A 12,513-nucleotide genomic window follows, 5' to 3' on the forward strand; every position below is an offset into this window, starting at 1 on the left:
AACATAACTATTTCTTTCCCCATAGGAATCAATGGGGCTGCGTTACGGAGCATGTAAAACCAGCTCAAAGCAACGCTGGTCGCTGGTATTGGAGTGCGGTATGGAGCTCGATTTTGCTCAACGCTCAGATATTGCCTGTTGTTGCGGCAGGGACCGGGAGCGTAGGGATAGGGGTTAGTACATTTATTTAGTTGCGGTGGGCTCCGGGCACGGTGGGATAGGGGGTTAATACATTTATTTAGTTGTGCCGGGCTCCGGGAGCAGCGGGATAGGGGTTAATATATTTTATGTAGGTGGCAGCAAAGTCGGGGCAGCAGGTTAGTGGTGTTTAGACTCGGGGCTTATTTTAGGGTGTTAGGTGTAAACTTTACTGGATTTCTACCATAGAAATCAATGGGATATCTGTCAACATCAAACATGAGCTTTCACTGCTTTCAGACTCCCATTGATTCCTATGGAATCCGCGGCCGCCAGGGTTGAAAACCAGGTACGCTGGGATGGAATAGTGGCGAGTGTACCTGTTAGAAATTTGATAACTTGCAAAAGGTATCAGATAGTGCCGAATTTGTATTCAGAACATCTGTAATGACATAAGCATCGATCTGTGTCGGATTGAAACCGGCGGATCGTATGTTACGTCCAGGCCCGGCGCTTTGCATAAGGCAGCTTAGGCATTGGCCTTAGGGCGCACAAAGAGGGGGGCGCAATCCTGGAGCGGTAGACATGCAACAGCCAAAACTGGCATATTTTTTATTTAGCCAAATTTAATCTAAATCTGACTTATATCATAAGTTAGCAATGTTGTTGTTATGCCATTTAACTTATCTATTTAATTTTACATGTGGGTAGGTCAGGTCACAGGTGCCGTAACAGTTATGACACTGACAGACAGGCAGCTTTACAGTGCAGCCGCAAAGAACAAAGTGTTGGCTGCCTGCCTCTGCGCTCTGCCTGGGAAAACAGCCTGCTGCACTGTCACACACACACCAGTTTGTGATGTAATGTCTGTGCTGGAGAGCCCATGCGATGCTGGAGGCGGAGCTGAAGTGTGTTGTGACTTTTTTAAAGCCCGCCACCGGACCGGACACTGGGAGCAGCGATCAGCGATGCCAGCCAGGCTTTTCAGCACAGACAGGTTAGTGGGTTACATCTGTGCTGCCTGCCCTCCGCCCTTACTCTCCCACTGGTGGTGTGAGTTTGATTTCCTGCTGCGCTCCCACGCTCACCCGGTCCTGGAGAACTTCTCCCAGCTACAGCACGCCTGCCTCTCCATACCTGGATTTTGGTTGTTCCTCTTGCTATGCACGTTGCACTACCCCATACAAAAACCAGGTAGCTTCTGGGGTCTCTGAAACATGTAATATTTTGTTTATCCTCTCTTAAATTTCACATAATACGTAGCCAGGACAGGACTGTTTGACTTGACGACAATAAGTAATTATGGACTGACAACCATAATAATGAAAAAAAAAAACTTTAGATGAGTATTTTTTTCATACAGATGAATGATCCATTTAATACCCCAAATATTCTATAAAGATGGTTTAAAACATATCACATATTATAAAGGAAGCAGTCTGGTGTAATCATTATAACCCTTATAATGATAACTTAATATGTACAAATATGTAGAATGTGAGATGCTCAAGGCAGAGACTTGCTTTTTAAAATGTTTAAAAGGTCAGTTCCATACAAGAAAAAAAATAGTCTTTTTTCATATTGGGTATCTAAATAAAAGGGTTGCTAATAAATTCTGTGACTGCAAAAGCACCTGATGTTTTTAGAAAGTTACATACAATGGATCCCTTGCCATATCAGGAGAATGTGTAACAAGAGAGGCGGGACAGCTGTAAATGCTTGAATGCTTTCATAATGTCCCAGTCCTCAGGGTCTGGCTATAATATTGGAATATTTTCCCTGCCGGGATCCGTTCCATGTTTGAATTGGGGATTTGTGCATATCCCCTCTCTACCAGCCTTCATGATGCACAGACTTTGTGTAGGGGGAAATGTGGGGGATCCCATACTCTGCATGTGCCAAAGACTCCTATAGAATTATCGCTGCTTATTTCCAAATACAGTGCATTTTGTTTGATTCTTTTTTTCTCAACCGGATTTAAAATAATAATAAAAAAAAAGCATAATAATAAAATTGGCTGGGGACATTGGAAGCAAGAGAATAGTCTTTGTCCTCTGAAACTCTGCTCCCTTCCCGCAGCCCATAAAGGAGGGTCCTACGGGCAAAATTATATCAAAATTAGCTAGTAAGTCAGTTAAATAAAACCAAGCACATGTAACATGATAATTAGAGCCTGCATCTTTAGGTACACTTGGAGTGGTTTGGCCTCACCATTATATATGAAATGAATTCTACACTTTTACGGGGTAAAAGATTTTAATGCCTATTTGCAACAGTTTGTCTCCTGAGTTCCAACTAACTAATGCTTTTATTGCTCATAGATAATAAGTACATACACATATATTTACATGTGTACACGCAAACACACACAACACACACTCATACACATGCATATAGACACACAACATGCAGACACTCATACATACACACACTTATGCACACATACACGCACACATATATGTGTATATACAGTATATGCATGCACAAACACACACAATATACATGCATATACACACACAACACACATGGCCATGCACTGATGGGAAAACATTATCAATATTGAGGGAGGTAAGTCCTCCTGGGAGTGGGACGGTGGCTCTATCTATGATCTATTTCAGTCAGACTGCTGTGCTGTGTCACTCACACTTTGACCCCTCATTCACTGTCACTGGCAGTAATAATCAATTTGATTATGGTGTAATGCACTACCACTGTCTTATTTGTTATGGAGCACAACCACTGTCTGACTTTCTATGCAGCACAGCCTCTTTCTGATTTGCTATGCAGCACAACCACTGTCTGATTTGCTATGCAGCACAACCACTGTCTGATTTGCTATGCAGCACAACCACTGTCTGATTTGCTATGCAGCACAACCACTGTCTGATTTGCTATGCAACACAACCACTGTCTGATTTGCTATGCAACACAACCACTGTCTGATTTGCTATGCAGCACAACCACTGTTTGATTTGCTACGACGCACAACCACTGTCTGATTTGCTATGCCGCACAACCACTGTCTGATTTGCTATGCAGCACAACTATTGTCTGATTTGCTATGCAGCACAACCGGTGGGTTTCATATCACTTTAACTAGCAATGGGAGGGTATGTAATGGGGGGGGGGGCAAAATGTATCCTCGCCTGTGTGGCCAAAAATCCTAGCACCGGCCCTGGTTACGTCACAAATTTCAACTTTTGCCAGTCTGTAGGCTTTCATAACTAGGTCAAATCAGGCTTGCCACAATTACGCTGTGGAATTCCAGCGTATTTGCGGTTGACGGCTTGATAAATATCCCTCTGAGTGTCCAGTAAATTGGAGCTCTTTGTAAAGCTGTGAAATGTATTCAAATCTGTTTGCAGGTCATTGTCTGTCTTACTCTGTTTCTCTTTGTTAACCAATATTTCCCCTTTCCTTCAACTCTCTGTGTAGCATAGTATTAACCATGTAGTGACCAGCATTCCTTAAGGGGTTGTTTCTTTATACCTTCTTTGCTTTAGAGACTGCTGCATCCTGATGGATATTGCTAATGGACGGGCGACATACCTTAGGGTGGATCCTGGAGTACACCTCCCTGCAGGATAGATGACCAACAATCTTCTCTCTCTGAGCTCAGGAAGTGTTAAGTTTTTAACCTTGTTTTTGTTTGTTAATATGTAAACTGAGCATGTGCAAAGAAATGTGTAAAAAGATGTGTGATGAGAGCAGGATGTGATGTCACTAGTATGTGGGTGGGGCTTAGGTCCGGTGTCTGTGTCGCAGTTAGTTTAGTACAATCAACCTGTCTAGATGGGTATTGCTATGCTCTGTAATAAAATAGAGTTGTACCATCATTGCTGTGTCCTGCATATGTCCTGCATCTCATGACATGGTCTCAGAAGTTCTGGACTGCGCTTCTGTTCCTGATCGATTGCAATGTCAAAGTTTACCCCACCTGAGCCTTTTGACTTCTCTCAGCCTGCAGCTTGGCCCACATGGCGTCAGCGGTTTCAGCGCTTCAGGATTGCTTCCAAACTGAACAAGGAGAGTGGTGAAGTACAAGTTAATTCTCTTTTATACTCTATGGGGAAAGATGTGGAGCCAGTGTTCAATGCTTTTATTTTCCAAGAAGGGGAAGAATTTAACTTTGATATAGTTATGGATAAACTCAGTGCCCACTTTGTGCACAAAAGAAATGTGATTCATGAGAGAGCTTGTTTTCACAAACGTAATCAGCGTGTGGGAGAATCTGTGGAGTCATTTGTGCGCAGCCTGTATGAATTAGCTGAATTCTGTGAGTTTGGTGTTGCTAAAGAAGAGCAAATCAGAGACAGAATAGTTATTGGAATTGCAGATGCTGAAGTCTCCCTGAAGCTGCAGTTAGAGCCTGATTTAACGTTAGACGGGGATATTAGGATGGCCCGCCAGAGTGAACTGGTGAAAAAGCAAAGTGCTGATCTGAGGTCTGAGAGTATTGTGGATGAAGTGAAACAGTCTAGAAAAACTGCTAGTGAAAGGCACAGTGTGAGCGGTAGATCTAAAGTACTGAAAAGGCCTAGAAGTGGATGGGCGCAACATGGCCGATGCGCACGGTGCTACCGGGCTCATGATCAGAGTGCTATATGCCCGGCCAGAGATAGAAGATGCAGAAAATGCAACAGAATAGGCCATTTTGAAGTGGTGTGTAAAACTGAATACATTAAGGAGATGCAGGTGGACAGTGACCAGGAGGGTCAGGAAGTGTCTTTTGTGGGGTCTGTTGTGGAACGGACAAGCTCAGAGGAAGATTGGAAAGTTACTTTTACTGTAATGGGAGCCAAAGTTGATTTTAAGATTGACACAGGAGCAGATATCACTGTAATGTCTTTTGCTGAATTTATGAAACTGCCTTGACAGCCCCAGCTGGCGAAGGTTACTACAAATGTCCATAGTCCTGGTGGCCGCATTGATTGTGTGGGGAAATTTCTTGCCAGCTGTGAGTACAAACAAAGGAAGTTCACCATGTGGGTGCATGTGATCCGAGGTCAGTGTGTTAACAGTTTATTGAGCAGAAAAGCAGCCTGTGACTTGGGCCTCGTGGCCAGAGTGAATGAGATCTCTGAAGATATGTTTGGCGAGTTGGGCCTACTGAACTGCAAACCTGTCCGTATAGCACTTAAAAGTGACGCAGTCCCATACAGTATTTCTACTCCTCGTAGAATTCCGTTCCTGCTCATGCCTCAAGAGGAGAAAGAGCTCATGCACATGAAGTCTATGGGGGTTATTGAAGAGGTTGTTGAAGCAACTGATTGGTGTGCCCCCATTGTTCCAGTTGCAAAGAAAAACGGAAAGGTGCGCATCTGTGTGGACCTGAAAAGGTTGAATAAGGCAGTGAAGAGGGAGAGATTTGTGCTGCCGACATTGGAGGATATAGCCCCGAAGTTGGCTGGGGCGAAGTTCTTTTCCACATTAGACGCTTCTAGCGGCTTTTGGCAGATCCCCCTGGATCCAAAGTGCCGCAAACTGACTACCTTTATTACACCGGTAGGTCGGTTCTGCTTCTGCAGACTCCCCTTTGGGATATCCTCCGCTCCTGAAATCTTTCAAAGGGAAATGAGTTCTCTCCTGAGTAGCCACGTGGGCACAGCGGTTGTCATGGACTACATTCTGGTGTATGGGTCTACAGTGGAGGAGCATGATCAGCGTTTGAGTTGTGTGCTGCAGGCTATCAAAGAGTCTGGGCTGAAGCTGAATAAAGAAAAATGTCATTTTAGGAAAACTGAATTATGCTACTTTGGGCATATCATCAACGGGGATGGCATCAAGCCAGACCCCAAGAAAATTCGGGCTATTGAACAGATGAAAAGCCCTTCTGATGTACATGAGCTGAGACAGATATTGGGCCTTGTAAATTATGTGGGCAAGTTTCTTCCAGGTTTATCTACAGTTTTACACCCTATCACAGAGTTGCTTAAGAAAGATGTTGCCTGGGTCTGGGGACCTTCACAAGAAAAAGCGTTCCTGCATGCCAAGTCCCTGCTGGGGTCTGCCCCAGTGCTGGGGTTCTACGACCCTTCAAAAAAGACTGTGGTTAGTGCTGATGCAAGCAGTTATGGGTTGGGGGCTGCACTCCTGCAGCTGAATGACAACAAACTACAGCCCATCGCCTACTGTTCCCGCACACTGACGGCTGCGGAGTCAAAATACGCTCAAATTGAGAAAGAGTGCCTGGCTGCAGTTTGGGCCTGTGAGCGCTTTCAGCGTTATCTAGTGGGTTTGGAGAAATTTAGTCTGGAAACTGACCACAAACCGCTAGTCCCTCTAATCAATTCTTATGACATTGACAAAACACCCTTGAGATGCCAGAGACTTTTAATGAGACTGCTCAGGTTCAATGTTCAGGCAGTGCATGTGCCGGGGAAACAGCTGGTTGTGGCAGATACACTATCCAGGCTCCCGCTGGCTGCTGCTGAAGAATCCTCCACAGAATCAGATGTGAAAGTGTATGTTGATTCAGTTCTGGCCTCTAAGTCCATTTCTTCAAGGAAACTGGAAGAGATAAAGAGAGAGACATATTTGGACACAGATCTGCAAGAAGTTATAAGGTACATAAAAGAAGGCTGGCCCGAGAGCCGGGCAGCCTGGATGTCTTTAAATGCTTACCAGCCAGAGAGGTCGCAGCTCACGGAGCTGGAGGGGTTGGTGCTGTTCCAAGTCCGCATTGTAATTCCTGTCAGCATGAGGAAAGAGATGTTAAACAGGATTCACGATGGCCACTTAGGCATTACAAAGTGCAGAGAAAGGGCAGCTACAGCTGTGTGGTGACCTGGGATCAGCTCCGACATTGCAAATCATGTGTCTAAATGTGCCTTTTGCCAGGAACGCCGGCCTACTCAGAGAAGGGAGCCCTTAATGTCTACTCCGCTGCCTGCGGGGCCGTGGCAGAAAATAGCTGCTGATTTGTGCGAACTGCACGGGAAAAAGTTTCTTGTTGTGATCGACTACTATTCCAGGTATTTGGAAATTGCACCCCTGAATGATATCACAAGTCAGGCCGTTATCATTCGCCTGAAGAGCTTGTTCGCCCGCTGGGGCATTCCAATGGAGCTGGTGAGTGATAATGGTATGCAGTTCGCTTCTACAGAGTTCAGTGCTTTCAGCAGGGAATATGATTTTGTACATTCCACGTCAAGTCCACATTATCCGCAGGCCAACGGAATGGCTGAAAGGGCAGTTCAAACTACAAAATTCATTCTAAAGCAATCTGAGCCGTACCTGGCCCTCTTGTCATACAGGGCGGCGCCCATTCAAGCCACCGGGTTTAGCCCGGCACAGCTGATGCTAGGACGCCAGATTCGCACCACTTTACCCTCAGTGGGTTTCTTCAAGCCACCTGGCCCTGTTCCTCGGGACGAAGTCCTTAGGAGGGATGAAGAGGCCAAAAAGGGTTATCGTTTCTTCTACGACAGGAGACATTCTGTCAGGCCTTTACAGGAACTGAAAGCGGGCCAAAGTGTCAGAATTAAACTGGATGATGAGAAGAAATGGAAGACGCCTGCTACGGTAGTGGGCCGCTCTCCAGAACCAAGGTCTTACACAGTCCTTACAGAGGGAGGGACGGTTACACGCCGTAACCGAAGACATCTTCAACCTGTACCTGAGAGTCTGGAACCGGATACCTCAGTACCACCGCCGGTGGGATCCCCTGTTCTAAGAGAGGTGCCTTCCCTTCGGCAGGATCACAGCGGGGATGTATCTTTGCCTCCAACAGACTCTTGTTCACCACCTTCTGTATCAGAGGACAGTTCATGCAAAGTTACATCAAGCGGAAGAGTGGTGAAACTTCCGGCCCGATAGAGGGACTGACTTTAGCTAGAACAGTGACCGGAAGTATGGGCAGAATAATCCCATGGTCACTGTGGACTAGGGTAGTCTACCCCGATGTCCAAGTCAGGATGTAATTTATTTGTTCATGTTTTCTAATCTATCTGTTTTTATAATGTTCAAAAACAAAAATGTTGTTGTATACCCTGTTGGTGTTCCTTGTTATTTATTATATGCAAATGTATGCTTTGCCTTTGAAAAAGGGGAAGATGTGATGAGAGCAGGATGTGATGTCACTAGTATATGGGCGGGGCTTAGGTCCGGTGTCTGTGTCGCAGTTAGTTTAGTACAATCAACCTGTCTAGATGTGTATTGCTATGCTCTGTAATAAAATAGAGTTGTACCATCATTGCTGTGTCCTGCATATGTCCTGCATCTCATGACAAGATGTACTGTGAGTAAAATATGTACTGTGAGTAAAAATATGTACTGTGAGTAAAAAGATGTACTGTAAGTAAAAAGATGTACTGTGAGTAAAAATATGTACTGTGAGTAAAAAGATCTTTAAGTAAAAAGATGTACTGTGAGTAAAACAATGTACTGTAAGTAAAAAGATGTACTGTGAGTAAAAATATGTACTTTGAATAACAAAACAAAATGTGTTTTCAAGAAAGTAAGGTTAGTGACAGATAAAGCTAAAATTATATGAAAACTTGTGTGGAAATGTCACTTGCATAGACACTGCTTTCCCAATAACAACAAATACATACACTAAAGATAGATTAGGCTGCAGTATTTTTTCATTTATTAACAGAAATAAGAACCATAATAAACTGAATAAAGTGTCCAGGAATCTTTGCCTAAGCACAACATATCTCTTTTGAACAAGGGCATGGCACCCCGATTTTAACATATGCCACATAGACAACTACAATTGGGCAAGAATCTCTCAACAGTAGTGACATAATACCAAAATAGTAAGGAGTGAGGGGTGGAGTTTCTCCCCACAAGTTCGGTTTTGGCTAGGATCACAACATCTGCTTACCCTCTCATGAATCCTCACCTACTCCTTACCAATTTAAAAATTGTCCTCTCTTGTTGGCCTACACGGGAGTCAAAAAAATGCTTCCTCAGGTGTGCTCATTCTAATTGATTGGAAAACCGCTTAGAAGGGCTCTCAATGCAAAGTATCCAGGGCCGCCACTAGGAATTTTGGGGCCCCTGACTTAACCATTGATCAGGGCCCCCCCCCCTCTTTGACATGTGCAAAAAAATTTTTTGACCAAGTCACTAAAACGAATATGCACTTTATTCTTAAGCGTCTATTTAAACTTGGAATAGTTGTAAAGGTAGTAACATACAAACACACAGACACACTAATACACTGAAACACACACTCACACTCACACATAAGGATTCACATATAGACACTCTAGCAGACACGCAAAGAAACACACTCAGACACAGACACCCAAACAGACACTCAGAACTTGTTTACATTGACCTGACAAGTAATGAGGTAGTCTAAAGTTTTGTAAAAAAAAAAAAAGGAGATTTAGAAAACAAAATATGGAGTTCTGATTATCTTTTTGTAAAGGAAGATGCCAACTAAATGATGACAACAGCATGCAGTGGCTGAAAGGAAGGGCCCTGAACTGCCTAAACAATAATTTAAAGGTTAAATGATGGATTGGTGACTTCTGGAAAAGGTCTTATTAGTCTCAAAGTCTGTAGAAAGATGTGAATAATCAGTAGTAAGGTCAAAATGTCCTAAAAAGGAACAGACAATGGACACACACACACACACAAACTCAAACTTTCACATACACCCAAGGAAACACCGACAGAGACAGCCTCAGAAAACACACAAAGACACACACACACAGAGAAACTCACAGAAAACACACAAAGACATACACACACAGAGAGACAACCACATAAAACACAGAAAGACATACATACGCACACCCTAACTGAGACATCCACAGAAAACACACAAAGACATACACACACCCTCACAGAGACAACCACAGAAAACACACACCCTCACAGAGACATCCACAGAAAAATCAGACATACATACATACACACACACACCCTCACAGAGACATCCACAGAAAACACAGACATACACACCCACCCTCACAGAGGCATCCAGAGAAAATACACAAAGACAAACATACACACACCCTCACAGAGACACCCATAGAAAAAGCTCAGACATATGCACACAATCTCACAGACATCCAAAGAAAATGCACAAAGACATACACACCCACCCTCACAGAGAGACTCACAGAAAAAAAATACATACACACTCATAGAGACACAAACCAAAGCACAAAGACATAAAGACAGACACCCACAGAAACACTCACAGGAGGAAACATTGATGCACCTTGCATCCCCTAAATCAACGTTGTGTGACACGCATGATAAAAATAAATGCAGAAATTAAGAGATCACTTTTTAAAGAATCATATTTGTAAATGTGCAAACAAAAATAATTCTGTGAATTCAAAATTGTACATTAATGATCTGGGTAAATGGCTAGATGAAGAAAAATACTTTTAAAAGGTTGACACATGTTTGTTTTTTCCCCATTTTCCCCAACCAAAAGCACCACTTCAAATATAGTGTACAAATGTTCCCATCTGTCAGCTGTACTTATGGATTTTGAAAATGCTGTACTCTATATGGTCTTGGTGGAACCATAAGCTGTGGTACTCATACCATTAGATCTGGTTAAATGCAGGATTTAGGCTTGTTGGTATGTATTTCAAAATTAAGTCAGCTGTAGTGTAAACTGAACAATTTTAAGTTAACCTGTCTCATTACAAACACTGAGCAATCTTAGTCTGAGAGTATAACATTTTAAGCAGATTTAAAAAACTTAGATAAAATGCCTCCTTGCATCTGGAAAGTCCTTGCATAAAGTGGCAGTAAACTTGAATGTAATATATATTTATATATATATATATATATATATATATATATATATATAAATGCATATCTGCCAAAAGGGCACCTACCATTTGTGTATTGAGGAGGAAACATTTCTGCATGGTTTTAAATATATAATTTCTACAGCATTGTCAAATAATCATAAATACATTGCTGCTAAAAAAAATGTGTTTTAATAAACCCCTGGCCCCACCATACAACTACTACCACACTGAAGTTACAATCTGAAATTGCACAAAGAAATAAAAAACATTTGCTAAATAAGTCCTACCCTCTCTGCAAATGAAAGTGATCTGCCGTCTGACTCAGGCACACACTGTACAAACAAAGTGCCAAGCCTGTCTCACACTGTGCATAGTGGTTTAGTGCAAACTCAGAAATCCTATCAAATGCTAATACTTTACTCCTTGTAATAACATTTCCCATGCTCAATTAGTACTCTGCTGTTGTACCCACTGGTGGCTGCCAAAATTTAAAAAATAATTATTTTTTTTAGTTCTTGCCTCATGGGGCCCCCCTGGCCCATTGGGCCCCTAACAGGAGTCACCCCTGTCACCCCCTGATGGCAGCCCTGAAAGTATCTGAGTAGTTGTCACAGTGAATATGAATGGCCCCATATTTGACAAATTTGCAAAAAAAATTTAGCAATCATTTCATACAGCTCTTCTAATGTACTGGAATAGAAGCAAGATCGGGCCCTGAGAACTGAGTGACAGGTAGCATCCACATATCTTACACCACATTGCTGAAGCGATAATAATAACAAAATGATTGGTAAGGGTAGTGCTACAGATAGTGTGATAGGCTAGAGATGGACAGCAAGAGACAGAGGGGCCCATTTATCAAAGGGCTTGCGGACCTGATCCGACACTGCGGATCAGGTCCGCAAGACCTCGCTAAATGCGGAGAGCAATACGCTCTCCACATTTAACATTGCACCAGCAGCTCACAAGAGCTGCTGGTGCAACGCCGCCCCCTGCTGACTCGCGGCCAATCGGCCGCCAGCAGGGAGCTGTCAATCAACCCGATCGTATTCGATCGGGTTGATTTCCGGCGGTTCCTGTCCGCCTGCTCAGAGCAGGGGGACAGGGTTATGAAGCAGCGGTCTTTAGACCGCTGCTTCATAACTTGTGTTTCTGGCGAGTCTGAAGACTCGCCAGAAACACGGCCCTTCAAGCTCCATACGGAGCTTGATAAATGGGCCTGATAGAGACAGGTGACTAAATAAAAAATGTACAGATGCAGAGATAGGCCAGATATGTACATTGACACTAGCAGGCCAGATACTGTATGTACAGGCACTGGAACAGCTCAAAGCTGTAAAAACTAAATTACAGATTTGATATGCTCAGAATAGGAGAGATAAGAGAGAAGTAATTCAGAGAAAACAGAACAGTGCAAATATTTGTCCATAGTCAGGTTAATGGCACCTGTGAGGGGGTTAGGGTGTGTGGAACTCTGATTGATAAACAAAAGAAAAATTGGTAGTTCAGATTGAAGATCAAAGAAACAGCAAGTTTGAACATAGGCCTTAAGCGAAATACTAAAGTCCAAAACAAGGTTCAGAATATTTTAATAAGTTTGCAGTAACTAAGTCCAATAGACGCTGGTGCTTGAATTAAACAG

This window comes from Bombina bombina, chromosome 1 (assembly GCF_027579735.1).
Source record: "Bombina bombina isolate aBomBom1 chromosome 1, aBomBom1.pri, whole genome shotgun sequence".
NCBI lineage: Eukaryota > Metazoa > Chordata > Amphibia > Anura > Bombinatoridae > Bombina > Bombina bombina.